Raw genomic sequence first — 7,450 nt, 5'->3', positions numbered from 1 at the left:
CTCTTCCAACTACCCCCTGTATTCTGCATGTGACCATAGTTGTGGAATGACTACCTCTTCCATTGCTGACATTGATGATTCACACCTTGCATAACCCCTTTGTGAATTACTAGTACCCTATGCCAGTGGTCAGCAAACTCATTAGTCAACAGAGCCAAATATCAACAGTACAACGGTTGACATTTCTTTTGAGAGCCAAATTTTTTAAACTTAAACTATATAGGTAGGTACATTGTTATTAACTTAATTAGGGTCCTACTAAGGCTTAGGAAGAGCCACACTCAAGGGGCCAAAGAGCCGCATGTGGCTCGCGAGCCGCAGTTTGCAGACCATGGACTATGCCTTCTTTAACCTCCTGTGCCTCTTTGTCATTTTGTTCCTTACATGATGCTTCAAACTAAGGGAGAACAGGAGCAAACTAAGGCAAATTAGACATAAAAGGGTGTTTAGTGTCGACTCAGCAACTATGCCCTGAAGAGCTTTTATTTTTGGGGGAAAGAGGGCAAGGTTATATGTTAAAATGAATGAATGACATGTAAAAATAATTAATAGGGGAGCATGAAAAGAGAAGTAAACTGAGGCAGAAACTCTGCTCTATTCTAGTCTCTACCCCTAATTAGGTGTGTAAATTTGTTAAAGACCCGTAACTTCTTTGGTCTTGTAAAACAAATAAATTGGACTAAATGCCCTCTGACTTCCCGTCTAGCTCTAACTTTCTATGAGTCTATGATCTGTGAGTGTTAATTAGCCATGACCTGATTACTATGGATAATCAGGATTTGGCTGCCCTTGTTCAAACTGACAGCATTCTGATGGAATGGTCTGGAAAAAGAAAAGTGGAATCTGTGTTCATGTTCTCTCAGCCTTCCAAGCGACACATTTTGATATTTCATTTAATATTATACAATTAAAATCACCTTAATGTTTATGATGGACTATTTTAAGGCCTTTATTTTATAAGACATCATCTTCCTCATTTTTCTAGTGTTCTGGCCTAGAGGGACAAATATGGTACTTGAAAGAATATTGTTGTGCTGGCGAACTCACATAGCAACAAAAACTGGCCTTGCAGAGACTTCTTTGCAGACCTCGCCCATAATGCCAAATGCAATAAAGGACATGGACTGTTTCCATGGGGAAGATGTTGTAGAAGGATACAACCCTATTAGAATGTATACATAATCATAATTCTATTTAAGTTAGTGACATCTTATACTGCATAGTATTTTTTTTTCTTTTGGAAAAAACTACACTGACAAATTAGTCAAGTAATCCTCCCTGGAGATTAAAACAAAAACACAGGCCCTCTGGACCATGTCAGGGTTCTTACAATTGGGGAAGTTCATCAAACCAGTTGGCTGTGGGACAGGTTTAGTATAGCAGTTGGATGCTCATTTCCTTAACCGAACTCATGCTAGATTATGTAACGTTCATCAAGGAGGTTCTTGGCTTATTCTCTGTCCAGATATTTCTTATCTCTGAGGTCCTAGGGTGACGCTCATCACCTCCCCTTTTTCCCATGGGAGCTTCTCGAAGTGCTTGTCCAAAGCCATTCAGTCTGTCACCGGGCAGGCCAGTGGTGAGAGGGTTGTGCTTGAAGGGACCTAGAATCACACAGAGTAAGGCTAGCATCTCACTTTAGCCTCCTTACTCTACATCTAGTTCTCCCAGCTTCTGGATGAAAGCAACTAATTAGGAGAGAAAGAGAGTCTCACATGAATAGGCACTTGTTTTCACTGAGAATGCTAAACTGGAAATGCTGGCCCACGCTGTTTTGTATCAGCAGATGCTTTAAGAATGCAGTGAAAACATCTTATAAAGTGAAAACCTATCATTTGTAAAGCTGCAAAGAGAGAGCTTTGTTTGCCCACACAGCATTTCTCAATGGAACCCCCGAGGCCATGAGTTTTTCAGGGCAAGTTTCAACTCTGCTGGGCGCACATGCATTGTGCTAAGGAGAAAAGGCCCAAAGAAGCAGGGCTACTCTTGTGAATCTTGTAAAGACTGCATGAGTTTAAGATCTCTGTCTGTCTGTCTTTGAACTAACGCCAAATTATAATTACCTGTGATCAAAAAGAGTGTAGACAAATTAAAATGGAATCCACATAATCTCTTCTTGACTTTGCAAGTGCCACCCTCACCTTCACTTGTTTAGTTCTTTGCAACAGAGGAGCTTGCAAGTAGCAACAATGTCACATCTGAGTTTTTGGATGAGGTTCTAGCCAACAGGAAACATGGTCTAAATTTATATAATAAGAATAGGTCTGGGTATCCAATCCAAATATAATCAAATTGAATGGATATGGCCTTTTTTAAAGGAAGAAATTTCACAAAGGTCTGATAATGCCCACATTAAAAGGTTCTTGATTGACTAACAAAAATAAGCTGTAGACTACGTAGATTTGGATCTTTTTAATGCAGCATTCACTATTCTTATGCATTTCAATACTACCTTTTCTTTTGAAATGTAAAGAAAAAATTTATTGAAAGTTTGAAAAACAATTCCTAAAAGATTGGCTTTACCAGAAAACTAGCTCTGCAATGCATTGCGTCTGTCATGTTAATACATGCATTAGATACGGTTATAAAAGTCATAAACAAGCCACCACTCCTCAACAATCTGAGCAGAGATAAAATTCCTATGAAATAATATGGATGACCTGCAAAGGATATGCTCTTTACTTTAAGCACCAATTAAAAAAAAAAGGAGCACAAATGGATGAGTATGATCAGTTATGTACACTGAATCAAACCTTTGGCACTAGGAATCAGAGCATTTTGTCCCATAGCATTAACAAATATTATAAAAGTGTGTAGTGTCAAAGGAATAGGGCCACTAGCATGCAAAAGCAGCTTTGTCAACGAGGCAATAGAACACTCCACAGTATCTCTCTCTGTTGTCCATGAATACATTGGTAGCAACATTGAAAAGAAAAAGAAAAGGAGCTGTACCCCCTTTTATTATCTGTTTATAAAATCAAACAGAAAACAAGCATCAAGTCCTTTATGCACTTCATTTGTATAAGAGAAGGACTAAGAACAGAAATGTGCCCTAACCGGTTTGGCTCAGTGGATAGAGCATCGGCCTGTGTCTCAGGCTTGATTCTGGTCAAGGGCATGTACCGTGGTTGCGGGCACATCCCCAGTGGGGAGTATGCAGGAGGCAGCTGATCGATGTTTCTCTCTCATCGATGTTTCTAACTCTCTATCCCTCTCCCTTCCTCTCTGTAAAAAATCAATAAAATATATTATTTTTAAAAAGAGTTAAAACCTTTATCCATCCCTTACCTTAAAAAAAAAAAAGAACAGAAATGTGTTACCGAGATCCAAACTTAAGTGTAAGTAAGCGCCTCACACAGCTTTCCAGGGGTGCTCAGGAGGGGCCGCTTCATAATCCCTGGCACCAAAGTTGCAGAATTCTTTGCCAGCTATTTTAGGAAATCATTAAGATAATTCAGTGATAAAGCAAGACTCTTCTAGCCCAGAGGTGTATAGGCCTATATCACTCCATTGTGTACAAATAATCCCAGTAGAGGTGGCGCTCCATACACCTAGGAAAGGGTGCACCAGGGTGGTCGCCAAGGATTTCAGTATACTGCCATCTCTCAAATTTGTAGAGTAGCTGAGTGCCCAGCCTTGCATTGCAGTACTGCTTTATCCCAGCTACAACTTCATTAACAGCATACTTCTTATTGTCTGCCTTTCCTTCCAGATTTCTTATAATTTGCATAATCCTCCAGCATGAAATCCACATTCTTTTTGGCAGGAAGAGAAAAGAGCTGTTTCTGTCAGGTTATTGAGTCCCAGCCATCAGCAAGCCATGGTTTTAGTTCTTCAGAAGTCTTTAACTTTAACTCTGTTCATGAATGTATCCTTCTTATCAACTGTAGGATCCACTCGAGCTCTGTTCTTGAGACGAGGCTGAGGGGTCTCACAGGCACTGCCACCAGCTCCATTTCCAGGAGTTTTTTGTTTGTTCTTGTTTTGTTTTCACTTCAACATTTTTCTGTTGCAGACCAGATGCTTCTTTCCTGGGTAGCCCCTCTCAGTCTTCCCCTCTCCACATTGTTCCTGACGGGCTCTTTGAAGTTCTTGCTGTTTCTGCAGATTGGTGTCCAACTATTTGAGTACTCTGCAGTTGCAGTTTAAATTCACCAGTAGTTATCCATGAATGCATTGGTATGTGCAAGTGGGTGAGGGGGTACATTTTGTTGTTGTACCTGAAATTGGTATAGAATTATTAAAAATTTGGAGCCGTAATTAATTGATAGACAGTATTCAACCTAGCAGCCTTTTCACAACCCACCATCAATTTCATAAAATGACTTCAGAGGAAGTCTCATGAAAGACTCTTCTTAATTAGCTACATAGATACTAGAAGTTTAGGGCTTGTTGAACATGGAAAAAATATTTTGGACAAATTTCTATCCCTCACTTAATTTGTAGTTTATTGGAAGAAATAAATTCCCATTATTATTGTTTCTCCCTTACATTCTTAGCTGTTTATTCCTGTGCTTTGTACCTTTGTCTGTTCTCGCTTTCTCTTTTTTAATTGCAAGAGGTCAGGGATTCTGGAGATGTGTGGTGATTAGAGGGGCTCTGGTGCTCCAGAAAGCATGGCTAAGAATCACTTGGAAACAGTTGTTTCCTCCTACACAGCAGGTCATCCAGGAAGAATTTGGACCCAGGGCACATTAGCTTGGGGCACAGTTGACTGCTGTGCTCACTTGGATCACATGGTTGGCCAATTTGGGGACATTTCTCAAGAATGGTGGCGCCTCGGGCAATCAATCCTCCTTCTGCCTTCTTTCAGTTACTTCACTTAGAATTCATGTGCTTCCTCTTTCCTGAGGATAAATTTAAGGCATAGTCAGGTGGTCGCTTGACCAAGTCTTTAAAATTCAAAGGGTATGAATAAAAGGATGCCTTTGTCTCAGAACGTGGAGTCCTGGGACAAACAGATCCATGATAATAACATTAAAAAATACATTTGAAATTTATACTGGACAATCTTTTTGCCCCCCTTTCCTAAAAACATGTAGCCAGTTCTTAGGCACGGGGAAGCCCAGGTCCCTCAGCATCCTTAGCTGTTGGCAGTGTGGTACCACTCCTGCAATTGCACAGTGCCCACATTCCTCTGACATGTCTGTGGGAGTGATTTATAGTTACACTTGCTACCACTTCCCCTGCCCATAAAACCAAAGAGCAGAGAGAGTGACAGATTGATATCATATTGTCTTTCATGAGCAGTTTCACATTTCACTGCTCTGTGCAAATTAATTTGGTTTATGAAAGGAGTAGAGAGTGATCTTGAAGAGAGAAGGAGGAACAGGGGCAAGGGAGGAGGTTATGCTGTTCCCTGCGCACAGCCACTCAAGGCAGACGATGAGCCTTGGCTTCCAGATGACTTTTCTGTATTCATTAATGCTTTACTTTGCTCTTTCCCTAAAGACTACTTACAGTTACTCAGCTTTCCTTGAATTGTGTTCTCCTCATTGGTGCCTGAGGGCTCTATTTCTTTGAATGTTTTCCACAGGCATCTGTTGTTTGTTTCTAACCTGGATCTGAAGACAGTTGGCTATAGAGTGTCTAGTTCTCAGCTCTCAGGCATCTCATGGTTGATGTTGGCTTATCCACAATCATTCAATCTTCTTCAATTCACATCGATTCTGGGTTGGTCAGGGGATCCTGAAGAATGACCTAGTGCTGAGAACTGGGGCCCAGAGAATGCTGAAGGTAGGGAAGGCATAAGAGTAGGGAGATGTAGAAAACCTCTGAAGAATTCAGGCCACTAGGGTCTAGGACTAAAATCAAGATCCTCAGTTCAAGGGATGAAGCTTAAAGATAGATGATTTCCTGGGACCCCCTTTCTTTGGACTGTTTTTGAAGCAGACACAACTCCAGCTGGGACATCCTAAGTCAGAAGCTTTTAAAGGCCCAAATTTGAGCCAGACAGTCACGGTGTCTCTTTTGCAGGAGAAATACTGGTGAAATTGTGGCAGTGGCCATATTTTCCATGGTGACTACAGAGCTTTAGCTCAAACATGAGGAGTCTCCAAGGTAAATGGCAATAGGCTCTTTATGTTTACTGAAAAGCTACCAGTTTACACAAAGCCACTTAGATAGACCCCAAACCCCAGTCTCTCTTTTGATCATACTTCGGTATGTTTACTTATAGCTGATGGTTAAGGCGCAAACTGAGTCTGGTTGCATACGAGCAGGATAAGTTAACCCAACCCATCACTCTCATAATATGTACCAGTTGACTTGTGGGTGGGAGGGATTAAAACTTAGTTTTTGGTTAACTTTGTTTAACAAACTTAAGTGAAGACAATGCCCCTCTCATCTACCTCTCAACTATCAAGTGAAAAGGGTAGCAGCAATGATAATTGCATTCTCTAAAATGATACCTTTCCATGTGTTCATTTTTCAGAGTGAAGTACAAAAATATGTTCCTTTAAGCCTCCCTTGCTAAAAATAACAGCAAGAAAATTGACCTTTTTGCCTTTAAATGAGGCTGAGGAATTCTTTCTATCTTAGGTCAAGGTTGAATTCTCATAACTGTCTATCGATGCTATCTTCCCAATCATTATGTGACAAGCATTATTTTAGAAACCTAGAGCTTATACTCAAGCTAGACACATTGAATTGTAATTTGTTTTAATATCCAAAACTAAAAATAAATTTGCAGTGGGCAAAACCCCAGATGTGTTTTGTCAGTCTCTTTTTCACTTAATGTCTAAAACTTTATGTTTTTAAGGAAAATGTTATCCATGTGTTTCTCATTTATTTACACTTAACTCATCAGTATGTTTAGTATGAGTTATTTGATGTCCAAGAAGCCTTTTTAACTATTTTATGTGCTTATTTTATACACCTATGAAATGGGAAGTTACTTATGCCAAGAAGGCAAACTGTGCAAAGCCTATTACCATCATTGTCAACAAATATTTATCCTTAAGATGTCAAGATTGATTTAAAACTCTGAAGAAGAAATTTCTGAGAATTTCTAGAAAAATCAACATAACTTAGAACTCTTTCCTGATATCATTGGTGGGCTCACCTCACTGGAAGCAAGCATCTTTTCAAATGTGATTGTCTCAGTCAGCGTGGGTTGCCATACATACCAAAAGACTTCAGACTGGGTGGTTGAAACAACAGAAATTTATTCCTCTCAGCTCTGGAGGCTGGAATGTCCAAGATCAAGGTATGGCAGGATTGGTCTCTGATGAGGACCTTTCCTGGCTTGCAGATAACTGTCTTCTTACTGTGTCCTTACAGTGTGGAGCTTACAGTGCAAGCTCTCTGGCATCTCTTCTTATAAGGAAACTAATCCCACCACCTTTATGACCTTATTTAACCTTAAGTACCCCAGAAAGTCACTATCTCCAAATACAGTCACTTTGGGGGTTGGAGCTTCAACATATCAATTACAGGGGGGAGGAGGAGG

The 7,450-nt window shown here is 40.2% G+C and overlaps 1 pseudogene; it reads right to left on the bottom strand.

Moving 5' to 3' along the window:
- Window positions 1–3,351: 3,351 nt before the first annotated feature.
- Window positions 3,352–7,450, bottom strand: part of LOC102239705 — a 76,555-nt pseudogene continuing 72,456 nt past the window's right edge.

This window comes from Myotis brandtii, unplaced genomic scaffold (genome assembly GCF_000412655.1).
Source record: "Myotis brandtii unplaced genomic scaffold, ASM41265v1 scaffold30, whole genome shotgun sequence".
Classification (NCBI taxonomy): Eukaryota; Metazoa; Chordata; class Mammalia; order Chiroptera; family Vespertilionidae; genus Myotis; species Myotis brandtii.
This window is presented reverse-complemented; position numbering and strand designations above follow the sequence as displayed.